Source organism: Pongo pygmaeus, chromosome 15 (assembly GCF_028885625.2).
Source record: "Pongo pygmaeus isolate AG05252 chromosome 15, NHGRI_mPonPyg2-v2.0_pri, whole genome shotgun sequence".
Taxonomy (NCBI): domain Eukaryota; kingdom Metazoa; phylum Chordata; class Mammalia; order Primates; family Hominidae; genus Pongo; species Pongo pygmaeus.
The window spans coordinates 64,105,415-64,121,852 of record NC_072388.2 but is presented as its reverse complement, the minus strand read 5'-3'; the positions used below and the strand labels follow the sequence as shown (position 1 = coordinate 64,121,852).

General features: G+C 46.4%; 1 protein-coding gene and 1 pseudogene across 1 annotated transcript in view; both read right to left on the bottom strand.

Annotated features, from left to right (window-relative positions):
• Positions 1-5,513, bottom strand: part of FUT8 (fucosyltransferase 8) — a 456,741-nt gene extending 451,228 nt beyond the window's left edge. The window contains exon 1 of the mRNA XM_054449587.2: positions 5,375-5,513. The gene's annotated coding sequence lies outside the window, so the exon portion shown is untranslated. The remainder of the gene's footprint in view (positions 1-5,374) is intronic.
• Positions 5,514-11,904: 6,391 nt separating this feature from the next.
• On the bottom strand, positions 11,905-13,899 carry LOC129012349 (polypyrimidine tract-binding protein 1-like; annotated as a pseudogene).
• Between the last annotated feature and the right edge of the window lie 2,539 nt (positions 13,900-16,438).

The following is a 16,438-nucleotide window of genomic DNA, read 5'->3' as shown; positions in this document are numbered from 1 at the left end:
CCATCACCTTCTGGTCTGAATGAACTAGGGCATCTTTGTCCATGCTCATTAGAAAGGTGGATATGACTGGGTATGGTGGCTCACACCTGTAATCCCAGCACTTTTGGAGGCCCAAAGTACTGGGTTTACAGGGAGGATTGCTTGAGCCCAAGAGTTCAAGACCAGCCTGGGCAACATAGCGAGACCCCCATCTCTACAAAAAATAAAAAAGTTAACTGGGTGTGGTGGCATACACCTATGGTCTCAGCTGCTTGGAAGGCTGAGGTGGGAGAATCGCTTGAGCCCTGGAGGTTGAGACTGCAATGACCTATGATCGTGCCACTACACCCCAGCCTGGGTGACAGAGCAAGACCCTGTTTAAAAAAAAAAAAAGAAAGAAAGAAAGATATGTGTGTTGTGGGTTAGGGAACTGAGAAGGGGTGAGAGTCAGGGAGTTAACACAATATTTATTTCTATTCCCTTATATATGGCGGAGTAAATATAGCTAAATTCTTATGAGCCTCTGCAGGTAAGCCATAAAGCTCTCTAAGGACAAGGACCATGTTTTCTATTGATCAAATATTGATAGTTCTGTTATTTCAAACAAGACTCAGTGACAGGACCTTATATTTGCACCATTATTTAAAATGTACAAGATATTTTCTAATTTTTGTCTTATTTGCTCTTTATAGTAATCAAGGCTCCACATACCTGGTTTAGGTCACTGTACTGCCAAGTTAAAAAGAAGTTGGAAATGTTCCTTTGAGTTCTTTTGTGTTGCTTGTTTCTTTTCTCTTTTCTTTTCTGTTCTGTTTCTTTTTTTTTTTTTTGAGACAGAGTCTTGCTCTGTTGCCCAGGCTGGAGTGCAGTGGCGTGATCTTGGCTCACTGCAACCTCTGCTTCCCGGTTCAAGCGATTCTCCTGCCGCAGCCTCCCGAGTAGCTGGGACTACAGGCGCCCAGCACCACACCCCACTAATTTTTCTATTTTTTTAGTAGAGATGGGGTTTCACCATATTGGCCAGGTTGGTCTTGAACCCCTGACCTTGTGATCCGCCCACCTCGGCCTCCCAAAGTGCTGGGATTACAGGCGTGAGCCACCGCACCCAGTCTCTTTTTAGTTTCTACACATCCAGCAATAATCTTCCTTATTTGAAATTTAGTGGTGAGCACAATTCAGTGCCCACTTGTAAGAGCTGGCACCTTGCAAGTACCACTAATCTTGGCCTGCATTGTTTACAAGAGGAGAGGCAGCTTCCTGTTTCCTTAGCCACAGTGGCTGCAGAGTCACTTACACTCTTAAGCTCCATCTTAGGACAAGCAGACAACGATCACCAACTGAGAACTCCTGAGCCAGGGCACCACCAAAGCCCCCTTGACTCAAAATTTAAGGGTTCATACTTTCTCCAATTGATTGGAGCTGGGGACCAAGCCCTGGAACCAAACCAGTTACCTGGCTTATCAGGAAGCTATCCAGTGTTGCTGGGAGGTGTGGGGGTCAGGAACTCAGAGGTAATTCAGCCTTTCTGGGCTTAGAAGGTCAGAACCAAACTGGTCTTGGGCAGGAAAAGGAAGGAGCCCTGTCCTCCTAAGCCCTCCCTTCCTCGGGTTCTGGGAGGAAGCTCTGGGCTGCTGGCCTCTGCTTCCTCCACCTGGCACTTCCCCATTCTTCCACCTTCTTAGGTTGACCAACCATTTCAGTTTGCCTGGGACCAAGGGGGTTCCCAAGATGTGGACTTTTAGTTTTTTGTTTGTTTGTTTTTGTTTCTTAAAACAGTCTTGCTCTGTCACCCAGGCTGGAGTGCAGTCGTGGGATCTCGGCTCACTGCAATCTCTGCCTCCTGGATTTGAGAGATTCTTATGTCTCAGTCTCTCAATTAACTGGGTCTACAGGCACGCGCCACCACGCCTGGCTAATTTTTGTATTTTTAGTAGAGGCAGGTTTAGCCATGTTGGCCAGGCTGGTCTCAAAGTCCTGGGCTCAGGTGATCCACCCACCTTAGCCTCCCAAAGTGCTGGGTTTACAGGTGTGAGCCACCACGCCTGGCCTGGACTTTTAGTTTTTAAGCCAGTAAAGTCCTGGAAAAAAAAAAAATAGGTTGGTCATCTTAGGACCTCTGGGACTTTGTCCCCGGTTCTCACCTGTCTCTTTTCCCATGGTATCCCCAGAGATTTCACTGACTCCACAGCTTTCACCAACTTTTGATGCATAATTCCCCAAAAGACCCTCACCTCTGGCTGCTCCTGAGCACCAGGCCAGCATTTCAACCATCAGGCTTTATTGTCATTTACACAGCTAACCTTAAATTCCATGGGTTCTAAATGAGTCACCCTCTCACGCCTCCCCCTCACCAACCCTGCTCCCACTCATCTTCCCCGTATTTCCGCATTTGTCAATGCCACAGCATTGTTTCAGTTGTTCAAGATTTGTAATATTGACTAATATTCATTGAATACCTCCTCTGTGCCAGGTTCCGTCCTAGGTGCTGGGGACTCAGCAGTGAGCAAAAGTCATGGAGCCCTCATGGAACTTACATTTTAGTCAAGAGAGACAGGAAAGAAAAAAAAAAGAAATATATATATATATAGAGAGAGAGAGAGACAGAGAGAGACAGAGAGAGAGAGAGAGAGAGAGCTAAGTACTGTGGGCAACATTATTTTTCAAAAATTTTTATGGCCGAGCGCGGTGACTCACATCTATAATCCCAGCACTTTGGGAGGCTGAGGCGGGTGGATCACTTGAGGTCAGGAGTTCGAGACCAGCCTGGCCAACATGGTGAAACCCCATCTCTATTAAAAATACAAAAATTAGCCAGGTGTGGTGGCATACCTGTAATCCCAGCTACTCGGGAGGCTGAGGCAGGAGAATTGCTTGAACCCAGGAGCTGGAGATTGCAGTAAGCTGAGATCATGCCACTGTACTCCAGCCCGGGTAAAAAAGTGAGACGCCGCTCAAAAAAGAAAAAAAAAATTATTTCCTTAAAGTTTCTTTTTTGAGACACGCTCTTGTTCTGTCACCCAGGCTGGAATAGATGGTGTGATCTCAGTTCACTGCAGTCTCTGCCTCTGGGGCTCAAGGCTGGACTTGAACTCCTTGAACTACCTGACCTCTGGAGTAAGAGTGTCCCAAGCAGAGGGCACAGTAAATGCAAAGACCAATGTAGCTGGGCAGACCAGGCCAGGGAAAGAATGATAAGAAATATATCAGGGATAAAGCAGGGGTGGGGGGAAATCAGTTTCTGTAGGGCCTTGTAGATAAAAGCATTTTATTTTCACTCATTTACCCTTTAATTTGTTGCCAAACCACAAGGATCTCACCTCTCTCTTTCCCATTTCTGCAGCTACCACCTTGAGACAATCCTTCCTACTTATCATTTGAATTGTTATATTGGCTTCCTGAGGGGTATTTTTGCCCCTTGTCTCTCCCTACTCTAATCCTACTCATGGTTGCTATAATCTTCTTGGAGCACAGTTCTGATCATCATCATCATAAGATCATTAGCATACATTTATGTATCTCTGAATAAAAATATACTTCGAAAGGAGGGGGACGGACACAGGAGATATGTTCCCACAACTTCCCAGCATGTCCTTGTCAGAAATAGATAAAACTGTCAAAAGTATGTTGTCAAACATGTCAGAGTTCTGTTTTTATGCCATAATGTAACAACTGCAAATTTTTCATCAAAATAAAAAATAAATAGAAAGATGAATTAGTCAGAACTCCTTTAGTTGCCACTAACAGAAACTCAGTTCAAGTATCTTTCAGAAGGTGATATATGTTAGCTCACGTAGATAGATATTTGACATCTTCAGGAATGGCTAGCTCCAGGTGCTCAGCAAGGGCAACAAGAAATCTATCTTTCTCTTGGATTTGCTTTTTCTCTCTGTTGTTCTTACTCTCCAGCAAACTCTACTCATGCAGTGGTAAAGACAGCTTACATCCCCCTCAGCTTTGCAACCCCAGTGGAGAAAGGGTGCCTCTTTCAGAAGTCCTAATGCTGACTCTCATTGGCTCACTCTGGACAAAGGGATTACTCCTCAACCACTCATTATGACTGCAGTTAGTCGGTCCTGGGTCATACACCCACCCCTGGAGTCAGGGACTGAGGTCAACCTCACTTGAACTACATGGACAGAGAGTGGAAGATGGGTGATTCCCAAAGGAACACTTGGTATTCAGGATGGAGGAGGGATGGTGGGCAGGCAAAAACAAGTGACCACAATCAAAGGCTAGGAGCACCATTTTTGGTGAGCCCTAACCACAAACACCTCTAAGAACTCAATAGGCCTCCGCCCTCAAATAGTATTAGTCACGTTGTGCCTATAATTGATCATTTAAATGACTTTCTTGCCCCAACATCTTAAATGGCTCTCCATTGCTCCCTCTTTGCTAGTCAGCTCTCTTCCTTCTCTGAATCTACTTAGTTGCTTGACAACAGGGCCTGGGGATGGAAAGAGTCTTTATCTCTGAGAGCAGGCTTTCAATACATTGCAGCTATTGTTTATAACGCCTGTGATCATAGGCACAGCCACATTACTATTATTATTATTACTTTTTGAGATGGGGGTCTCACTCTGTTGCCCAGGCTGGAGTGTCATGGCGCTCACGGCAACCTCTGTCTTCTGGGCTCAAGTGATCCTCCCTCCTCAGCCTTCAGAGTAGCTGGAACCACAGGCAAACATCACGGCACCCAGCTAATTTTTTGTATTTTTTGTAGAGATAGGGTTTCACCATGTTACCCAGGATGGTCTCAAACTCCCGGGCTCAGGTGATCCTCCTGCCTCGGCCTCCCAAAGTGCTGGGATTACAGGCATAAGCCACCGCATCTGGCCACAGCTGTCCCCCCCCAAATATTTCAAGTAGGCATCTACTGAGAATACCCACACAACAACCTTATGAAAAAGTAGGCGTATTTCCATTTTATGTATGGGGAAGGTGAGGCACAGACATGTTGACTACCTTGCCCACTGTTTTTTTTCACACAACCAAAATATGGAGGCTCTGGGATTTGAACCCACGGCTCTCCGACTCCTAAGTCCCCTTAGAAACCTGCACATTATTCCATTTCTATGAAGGGGAGGGAAAGAGCTCCTCACTTAAGTCTACCAACAGCTCTCAAATCACTTGAAACTCACCAGCAGCCATGACTGTCCCCCCAGGGGAAGTAGGTAGCCAGATTTCACCTCATTCTACTTCTTTACCAGGCAGAAAAATGGAGAACCCAAACTGGTGGCTTGATAAGGGAACAGAAAATTAAAGGAAGTGGTGGTGCTAAAGCATCCTGCTGCCTCTTACCTCAAAGATCCTTCCACCAAACAAATACCGCCCACCTTCGAAAACAGTCATTGTGGTTGGAACAATGTCTGTATAAAAATAACCGGGCTTATCTTACTCAATCTTGCTCCCCTTCCTTGTCGGGAAAATGTCTGCCGTTCTGGTCTAGTCGGTGCAAGAGAGGCTTCCCGCCCGGTGTCCAGCACTGAGGTGGTGTCGCAGGTATGGTCAGCCTCCCTCTGCGGCCCCTGAAGCAAGCAGAGAGCTCCTCGGACCTCGTGTTGGGACCTGAGCGCGCAGCCCGGCTCCCAGGCTCCCAGAGGGCGGGTTCCTGGCTCCGCTCAGAGGCCTTTCAAGCCCCATTCCCCTCTAGCTCAGAGGCCCCTGGGCCCACCTACACTCTGGCCCCTGATGGGCTCGGATGACAACTCAAAACCCACATCCTGAGGTAATTCTGATGAAACCTCTGAAGGCTCCATGTCTTGGGGAAGACCAGGTGGGCGTGAAAGCCGGTCTGAGAGGAGACACCCAGGGGCGAGTGGGCCCTAGAAAGGCCCGGCTGTCCTGAGCAGGGGCTGGAGTGAAGCAGCTGGTGGAGAACACGGGCGCAGGTGTGAGCCTGGTGAAAGGGTGGGCTGCTCAGTGCTCTGTAGAGAGCACCTGCAAACAGTGAGGAGGTGGCTGATGGGCTGGGGGATGGGCAAGACATGGCCCTAATGAATCTGGTTCCAAGCACACCCCCTCCAGCTTAAGCTTGGGGACTAGGAAAGGAGGAGGCCCAGGGGGCAGAGCTGAGAGGACATCTCAGGAGTTAGGGTTACCAAGCAGCTGAAGAAGACGCAGGAGCAGCTCCTAGCTGAGTATGCCCGGGGTGCAGCATCGAGGATGCCTGGCGGGGAGGGTTGGGAGGGAGGGCTTGCCCAGTCATACTTGGAACCTAGATCCTTGGATTTTAATGCTCTTGTGGGAGACATGAGACAAGATCTTGGACCAAGGAGGTGAACATTTGTTGCATTTTATCCAGTATACTCCTGTCTTATAGTGAGAGACTATTTAAGAATATTAAGTTCCCCATATTGATGGAAAGAGAAGTCCAAATGGACTCTTTCAAAAATTTTAAATGTATGTTTAACTTTCCATTATGGAACATTTTACCCACCGTCTTCCCTCCCCATCACCTGGATTATTTTGAAGCAAAATCCAGTCATCGAATCATTTCGCCCATAAATAGTCCAGTCAGTGTCTCTAAATTTTAGAGCTGTTATTCTCAGCCCAGGACAGTTTTGCCCCCTAGGGGACATTTGGCAATATGTGGAGACCTTTTTTGTTTTTACAACGTTGTGGGGAGGGGGAGTGCACCCAGCATCTAGCTGCTGGAAGACAGGGTAGAAACAGGGCTGCTACCAAACATTCTACAATGCACAGGCCAGCACCTCACGACAAAGAACTACATGGCTCAAAATAACAATTGTGACAAGGTTGAAAACCATGTTTTAGAGTCTAAAAGATAAGAACACTCTAAATACATCACTACAATATTGTTAGCATTCATAAAAACAATAATTCCTTAATATCGAATATCTGATTAATATTAAAATTTCCCCAATTATCTTGTACATTTAAAAAATTTGGGGTTTAAATCAAGATCCAAATAAGACTCATACATTGCAATTGGTTGATATATTTATTTTTGTTTTTTTCCTGCATCCAATCATCCATTATAGTTGATATATTTCTTAGGTCTCCTTGAATCTACAGGTTCCCATCCCTCTTTTTTCCTTGTAATTTATTTATTATAAAACAGATTTATTTTTAATTACAAAGGAGTACACGAGTATATTCCTGATATCAAAATTGAAACATACAGGTAAAGCAAACATTTCCTACCTATGACAGTCCAATCTCAGTCCTCTCCCCAAAGAACTCATTTATCAAAATTGTGTGTGTACTGGTTAAGATTATATTCAACTGGCCGGGCACACTGGCTCACGCCTGTAATCCCAACACTTTGGGAGGCCGAGGTAGGCGGATCACCTGACGTCAAATACAAAATTAGCCAGGCGTGGTGGCGCATGCCTGTAATCCCAGCTACTCGGGAGGCTGAGACAGGAGAATTGCTTGAACCTGGGAGGCGGAGGTTGCAGTGAGCCGAGATTGCACCACTGCATTTCAGCCTGGGTGACAGAGAGAGACTCCATCTCAAAAAAAAAAAAAAAAAAAAATTCAACTACATGTTTCAAAAAACATAACAAAAGCTTTAATTTTATTTATTTTTCAGAAAGATAAGCCAAGCGATAGGCAGTCCAGGGCTAATATGGCACCTCCATGAAGTTTTTAGGATCCCAAGTTTCTTCTAGCTCCCTGCCCTACCATCTGTGAGTGTGGCCCCCATCCTCATGTAGCACAATGGCTAATGGAGAACCACCCCTCTTATCTATATTAGGACTAGGTAGCAAGACGGAAAAGTGGAAGGGCATATCTCTCTGTATTAGTTTGCTAGGGCTGCTGTGACAAAGGACCACAAATTGAGCAGCTCACACCACAGAAATTTACTTATTGTCTCACAGTTCTCACAGTTCTGCAGGCTAGAAGTCCAACATCAATGTATCAGGCAGGATTGGTTCCTTCTGAGAACTGTAAGGAAAAATCCATCCCATGCCTCTCCCCTAGCTGCTCGTGATTGGCTGGAAATCTTTTGAGTTTCCTTACCTTGTGGAAGCATCACCCCAATCTCTGCCTTGGTCGTCACATGGCATTCTCCCTGTGTGTGTGTTTCTGTGTCCAATTTTCCCCTTTATATAAGGACATATTTATATTGGATTAGGGCCCACCCTCATGACCTCATTTTAACTAATTACATCTGCGAGTGCCCTCTTCCAAATAAGGTCACATGCTGAGGTACGAGGGATTAGGACTTTTATATATAAATTTTGGGGAGAGACAATTTAACCCACAACACTCTCCCATAAAGCGACTTTGTAGAAGTCTCTTACACTTCTTTGTTTATACTTCTTTCGCCAAAACTTAGTCTTATGGCCACATCTCGCTGCAAGAGATGCTGGGGAAGGGAAGCTTTCACTGAGCACATGACCATCCGCCCAAAAGTCGGTTTTTTTTTTTTTTTTTTACTAAAAAGGAAGGAAAAATGGACAGGGCAACTACCAGCAATCTGCCATGGAATGTATCCTACCAGACATTTTTCTGTATGTTGCACGTAACCAAATGACCACAAACTGGGTGGCCTAAAATACCAGAAATTGATTCTCTCACAGTTTTGGAGCCAGAACTCCAAAATCAAGGTGTTGGTGGGGCCACACTCCTTCCAATGCCTCTAGTGGACAATCCTCCCTGGCCTCTCCAGCTTCTGGTGGCTTCTTTTTCCTTGGCCTGTGGCTGCATCACTTCAGCCTCTGCCTCCATGTTCACATGGACTTCCCCTCTGTGCCTTCTCCTCTTCTGTCTCTTTTTGAGACTGGGTCTCGCTCTGTTGCCCAGGCTGGAGTGCAGTGGTGTGAACACTGCTCACTGCAGCTTCAACATCTGAGGCTCAAGCGATTCTCCCATTTCAGCTTTCTGACTAGCTGGGGCCACAGGTGCATGCCACTGTGCCTGGCTAATTTTTTGTAGAGATGGGGTCTCACCATGTTGCCTGGGCTGGTCTCGAGCGATCCTCCCACCTTGGCCTTCCAAAGTGCTGAGATTACAGGCATGAGCCACTGCACCGGACCCTTTTCTGTCTCTTATAAAAACACTTGTCATGGCTGGGCGCAGTGGCTCACGCCTGTAATCCCAGCACTTTGGCAGGCCGAGGCAGGTTGATCACCTGAGGTCAGGAGTTCAAGACCAGCCTGACCAACATGGAGAAACCCCATCTCTACTAAAAATACAAAATTAGCCGGGTGTGGTGGCACATGCCTGTAATCCCAGCTACTTGGGAGGCTGAGGCAGGAGAACTGCTTGAACCCAGGAGGCGGAGGTTGCGGTGAGCCGAGATCACGACATTGCACTCCAGCTTGGGCAACAAGAGTTAAACACTGTCTAAAAAAGAAACAAAACAAAACAAAAACACACTAGTTATTGGATTTAGGGCCCACTCAGGTAATCCAGGATCATCTCATTTTAAGATCCTTTATTTTTACATCTGCCAAGACCTTTTTTGCTTCATTTTTCTCATACCTGATCACATCCTGGACCCACCCATGAGTTCCAGGATGCGACCATATTCTTTAGGGTGAGGGGACCATTCAATGTCCTACACCCTCCCTGGAGCAGCAGATATTTCCAGGAATAGCAAAATATGGCTCTCCACATTGTCCTTGTTCATTTTAATTAGCAATGGCAGAGGAAGGGGACTGTGGTAAAACTTTAATGAAATGCTACACACTCTGGGAAGTATAAATGGATCTGGTCGCCTAGGGTCTGTTTAAAGTTAGAGAAACTCGGAAGGTTCTGCCAAGTGTTGGTATGTGGGTGCCAAGCTGTTTTTGGTAGAATGGTAAACTATGCTAGCATGTTTTTCGATGTTTACCATGCATTTTAGAGAGGTTTCCTACTAAATGAATTTTCAGTTGAGAGCCAGCTCAGGAGCGGGCACAGAAAGATGGAAGGGTAAGAGAAACATTTCCAATGTACCAAGCTATGAGTTGCAGGGCCTCACTTCTTACTTAAAGAGCAAAATGTTGGCTAGGGGTAGTGGTGGAAAGTTCCTGATGCCAGATTTTTGAGGTGAGAGAAAGAAATAGTATCAGCCCTGTACCTGCCACCCTGTTCTTCATCTGCTTCAATTTCAGTTTCAGTATTTACTGAGACCATACTGGACACCAGGAAAGACTTATTTTCCTCAAGCCTCACAAGCAGCTAGGTGTTATTACTTTGTCAACTTTCCAGATGAGATGCTGTGATTCCGAGAGGTTAAGGCACTTGCGCCCATGATCATGTAGCTGTAAGTGGCTAAAGCAGAAGTTTTGAATGTTTGCTGACTGCTAACTTGGTGCTCTTTCTACCACAGCATGAGAGATGAACATTCCTTTCTGCTTACGGGTGCCCATCCTGGTAAGAGAGAGGAGGAGGCTCATCTCCTACCCACCAGGGCTTGCTCCTCCCTTCCATTTGAAAGCAGAACAGGCTGCGGCAGGAGGCATGCAATTGGTGTTTCTGCTGGTCTCCAATCCTAGTGGACGAAACTGCCTAATTAAAGTCTGCAGCATGCCCAGAAGCTTCCTGGGTTGTTTTCCGTGCATTCCCAGAGCCTGATGATACATATTCTTCATGTTTATGTGGCGGGATACACTGTGCTCCATGAGCATGAAGTATTAGTGAGCCAATTTCACCATCTACGCAGCTATAGAGCAACCGGAAGGCATCCCTGTTTTAATTTATGAGGGACCAGCATGCGCAATCAATAGGTGCCCCACAGGTTATTAAAGAGGAGAAAGATGGCTCAGGCAGCCCTGTTTACTAACAGGGAAATGGTCTTCTGGCAGCTTCTGGCTTGCAAGGCATTTACATTTCCTTTTCAGGCCAGAAACAGTGGTGTTCCTTTTTCATCTCAGCCCCAAGCCTGAGAACAGGGGGCTGGTGGAGGCTCAGGCAGAATCTGAAAGTGCCCTTCCCTGCACTGTAATCTCAGAGTGAGGATGGGGTGGGGAATCAGCCCAAAGATTTATGAAGTCCCTTTGTGTTTTGAGGCCCTGGAGAACAATAGCTTTCCAGGATGGGGGTTGGGATGTAGGGGATGGGAGTGGGTGACTGGGTGTGAGAACAAAGAAGCAAAAAGGAATAGGCAACTCCTACCAGGCTGGCTGGAGGGGAAGTGGTCTTTGGTCGGCCTGCCAGTCTCTGGAGAAGTCCTTTTATTCGCTGCTTTTGCTTTCTCTTTGTTTTGGGTCCTTTGATTTCAGGAAGCTATGGTTCTTTTGCAGTCTATTTTTTAATAGTTCTGGAGGAAGAGGGTAGATTGGATTTTAAAATAAAACAGTAACAGCACTGGGTTATTTAAGTAGAAAGGAAAGAAGTACTTCCCTTCAGTCCACATTCTGGAGGGCAAGATGGGGTAATACAGCAGTTCTCAAACGTTTTTGTCTCAGGACCCCTGTATATACTCTTAAAATGTATGTAGGTTAGTGGCAGAAAATTTAAAATATTTGTCAATTTTAAGATCACAATAATAACCCATTACATGTTAATATAAATAACATATTTCTATTTAAATTAAATTAAGTTAATTAATTTTAGCACGGTGAACTAGATTTAATTTTTTAAAAAACAGGGAAACTGATTTCTTTTTAAAAAAATAAAGGCCGGGTGCGGTGGCTCACGCCTGTAATCCCCGCACTTTGGGAAGCCGAGGCGGGCAGATCACGAGGTCAGGAGATCGAGACCATCCTGGCTAACACGGTGAAACCCCGCCTCTACTAAAAATACAAAAAATTAGCTGGGTGTGGTGGCAGGCACCTGTAGTCCCAGCTACTCGGGAGGCTGAGGCAGGAGAATGGGTGAACCTGGGAGGCGGAGCTTGCAGTGAGCAGAGATCGCGCCACTGCACTCCAGCCTGGGCGACAGAGCGAGACGCTGTCTCAGAAGAAAAAAAAAAAAAAAAAAAAGAAAGAAAGAAAATCACTGGTCAGTTAAGGTCACTTCAGCTGCTTTTTAACGTGGCTTTTTTCTAGAATGATGGAAGTTGTCGCCAGAGGGCCCGGCCGTGGGGGGACGGATGGTGGACTTGGAGAAGGAGACCCGCAGGTGGTGGTTCTCCCAGACACCGTGGTTGTGTAGGTCAATGGGGGCCCGGACCGCCTCCTCCACCGAGCGCATTTGGATCGGCGCCATCTTGCGGTCCTTCTGGAAGAACTTGAATCCTATGACGCCCCCATGGCTGGAGGAGAGGACCTTGAGATCTTCCTCGGATACTGAGGGCGGGATGTTGGAGAGGTGTACGGTGGCCGAGGGCTGGAATATGTTCTGGAAGTTCTTGAAGCCTGGCTTCTTCAAGCGGTGCAGGGGCGAGTTGCCATAGTCCTTGGTCAGGTCCTGGTCCTCCCGGCCTTCGCGGGGCAGCTGCACGTTCTGGTGCTTCGAGGGTGTGATACGGACGAGACGATGCGGATGGGCTTCCCGTGCAGCTTGTGCCAGTTCAGGTGGCTCAGGGCCAGCTGGGCCTGGTTGCCGTCCGCCATCTGCACCAGAGCGTTCTCCTTATTGAACGAGATCTTCACGCACTGCACGTCCCCGTAGACGCTGAAAAGAATAAAGAGGCTTTGGAGGCTGGGCGTGGTGGCTTACACTTTTAATCCCAGGACGTTGGGAGGCTGAGGCAGGCGGATCATGAGGTCAGGAGTTCGAGGTCAGGAGTTCGAGACCAGCCTGACCAACATGGTGAAACCCCGTCTCTACTAAAAATACAAAAATTAGCCGGGTGTGGTGGCGCGCTTGTAATCCTAGCTACTCGGGAGGCTGAGGCAGGAGAATCACTTGAACCCGGGAGGGAGAGGTTGGAATGAGCCGAGATCATGCCATTGCACTCCAGCCTGGGCAACAGAGCAAGACTCCGTCTAAAAAAAAAAAAAAAAAAAAAGAGGCTTTGGGGTGTGACTCTCTCTGGGTTGAGGTTGCTGACCAGCAAGACAGAATTTCCTGCCCCCGCCAGGCCTGGGGTGGCGATCCGGCCTGCTGCTGCAGCTGCTGCCACCGCCAAGGGGATGGCCAGGGGGGCCAGGGCTCCGTGGATGTTGGGAACTGAAAGATCGAAGGCCGCGGCCATGTCTGGTCCAGCGAGGGCTGGCTGTCCCTGGAGGGCAGGTCTGGGCGTAGTAGTCGCTGCTCTTGTCGTTGTACCTGACGTTGAGGCTGGTGAGCTTGGAGAAGTCAATGCACAGCGTTATGGCAGGCGTTGTAGGTGTTCTGCCAGTCCAGCGACAGCTTGGCATGCTGGGCGTTCTCGGGGTCCGCGTACTGCAGCAGGGCCTGGAACTGGTTGTCCTTGATGAAGGTGATGGTGTTCACTTTGCCGAACTTGGAGAAAATCTGGTGCAGCACATCCAGGGTCATGGGGTAGAAGAGGTTCTCCACGATGATCCTGAGCACCGGGCTCTGCCCGGCCATCGCCATCCCTGCATCTACGGCCGCCGCCGGGGCAGTCAAGGCCAGGTTCCCCGACTGGACCGAGTTCACGGCCTGAGGGCCGCCAGGTCCCGCGCCTGGTTGGGAGAGCTGTCGGTCTTCAGCCCCTTGTGGTTGGAGAACTGGATGTAGATGGGCTGGCCACGCAGCACGGGCGTCACCGAGGTGTAGTAGTTCTCCACGGTGTTGGCAGCCCCCTCCGTCCTCAACTCGATGAAGGCCTGGTTTTTCCCCTTCAGCATCAGGAGGTTAGTGACATTCCCAAAGGGCAGCTCCAGGGAAATCACCTCCCCTTCGGTGACGTCGATGGGAGCTTCTGGATGTGGGTCACTCTGGAGGGGACACCGGCACTTCTTCTGTCACCTTTGAACTTCTTGCTGCCGTGTCCATTTGCTGCAGAGGCCAACTTGCTGCTCATGATAAATGGTCTGTTAGTGACACAAGTAGAGAAAAGCTCGTCAGATCCCCGCTTTGAACCAACTGCTATTTCTGAGACAATGCCGTCCATGGCACACACAGCAGACCCGCGGGGAATGGAGTGGAGGCGCCAGAATATTTTATTATTTATTTATTTATTTTTGAGACGGAGTCTCACTCTGTTGCCTAGGCTGGAGTGCAGTGGCACGATCTTGGCTCACTGCAACTTCTGCCTCCTGGGTTCAAGCGATTCTCCTGCCTCAGCCTCCCGAGTAGCTGGGATTACAAGCGCATGCCCAGCTATTTTTTGTATTTTTAGTAGAGAGGGGGTTTCTCCACATTGGCCAGGGTGGTCTCAAACTCCTGACCTCAGGTGATTTGCCCGCCTTAGCCTCCCAAAGTGCTGGAATTACAGGCATGAGCCACCGTGCCCGGCCCATATTTCTATTTTTAAAAATCATATCTTCCAAACAAAATTTTCAGCAAGAAAAATGAGATTATTTTACAGTTTTGAAAAATGGCATTGTTTTGCATTGTGAAATATTTTGAAATTTTTAAAATGTGTGCATTAACAGAAGATGAATGAATTCTCAAATATTTACTTTTGCATTCAGTATATTGCAATATGTTGGTTTGGTCAAAATGTGTGAAGAAAATCCAGCTTCACACAGATATGTAGCTGGAAAAGGGAAGAGTATTTAATAGTCCTCTTAGATAATTTTGGATATTCTTTTTTGATACTACACCAAAACAAGTGTCTTAAAGGTTAGTTGCAATGTGAAGTCTGAAATTATGTCAATTAACTTTTCGTGTTGTTACGTTAAAATCCGTTGGTTTGTTGTGTACTTAGAATGGATCTTTTACCCATGCATGATTTTGTAATACAATGCATTCCTTGGTCATTGGAAAATATTTGTCTTTGAATTATGCAGGTATTTCAAATGTTGACACATTTTATTATACCATATCAGAAAAAAATCACGGTCGTTAATATCACCAATCTACTTCATTAAAAAAATCCTTATGTATTGAGAAGCTGTCGAGCTCCACAGTGGTAAACAAAAGTTTTTCCAAATTCTAATTTTTGCTTGGAAGCTCAAATTTTATCATCAGCAACAAATACTATCAGTTGTTTTCCTTGAAGTGACAGGCTCCCTTTGTTCATTTTTAAGAAAATGTCTGCCAAATGCTTAGTCTGAAATAGCATTCTTTGTCATTTGTTCTTTCAAGAAAAAAGAAAAAAAGATGCTCCATGAAAAAAAGTGGTTTGTTCAACTCACAACTCAAATAATCGCCTAAGTGTTTTTCCTAGAGATAACTATCATAGTTTGGAACACAGCAAAAGTACTTTATGCATACTTCTCATTTTGTTACACAGTGTCTCAGTCTGTTGTGTGTTTCCATAACAGAATATCACAGACTAGGTAATTTATAAAGAAAAGAAATGTATTTTTTACAGTTCTGGAGGCTGAGAAGTTAAGGGACCCGCATCTGGGGAGGGCCTCCTTGTTCTGTCATCCCATGGCAGAAGGCAGAAGGGCGAGAGAGCTGCATGTGCAAGAGGAGAAAGGAGGCCGAGTTCCTCCTTTTTATCAGCAACACACTCCTGTGATAATGGCATTAATCCGTTGATGAGGGCAGAGCCCTCATGACCATAATCACCTCTGAAAAGTCCCACTTCTCAACACTGTTGCAATGGGGATTAAGTTTCCAACACAAGAACTTTGGGGGACATACTGAAACCATAGCACACAGATTATTTTGAAAATTGTCAATATTTAATATAACTAATTTTGACTGCTTCACCAAAGACATTCTGTCTCTCTTTTTTTTTTTTTTTTTTTTTTTAAGTAGAGGCAGGGTCTCAGACTCCTGGCGTCAAGTGATCCTCTGGCCTTGGCTGAGGCCTCCCGAAGTGCTGGGATGATAGGGGTGAGCCAAGGCACCCAGCCTAAGGGCATTTGTTTAAGTGAATTTGGCATTCGTTTTTCCTGCAAGTGTGTGACAGTGATGACTAGTACAGTTGGATGCTTAGGCTTTGGTTCATGCTAAAATGCCAGTAGTTTTACCCACCACCAGTACAAATTGTCGAACACAGTGAAAAAGGCAGAAAACATCACATGATTATTATGAAAGTAGTTTTGACTTCAGGAATACCTCAGAAGAATGGCAGGAACCCTCAGGGGTCTATGGATCACACTTTGAGAACAGCTGGTGTAGTGGATGCAACAAATGACTCACTGTCAGAGACTTCTTACCCCAACTTTGCCTCAGGCTGGCTCTGTCTTGTGCAAGTCATTTCACCCAAGTGTCTTGGTTTTCTTATTTTTGACATAAACTGGTTGGATTAAATGATCTCTATCACCTCATTGTCACCTAAGGAACACTGTGGAGCATGGAACAGTCTTTATCATTGACTTCTTAGCATCATTATTTTTCCTGTTTTTCTCTAATATGGCTTGTTCTGTTGTGTTGTCAGGATAAATAGGCACATATTCTCTTCTTATCCCTTTACAAAGGGAGGGCAACTGGCTCTCCTGTAGAGCGGGAGCTCTATTGTAGAAAATGAGGTGAATGATCCACCTCTACTGTTTGGGGAGAAGATTTGACATCCGTGTATGCCATTTGAACACTGAGCCTTTGGTCC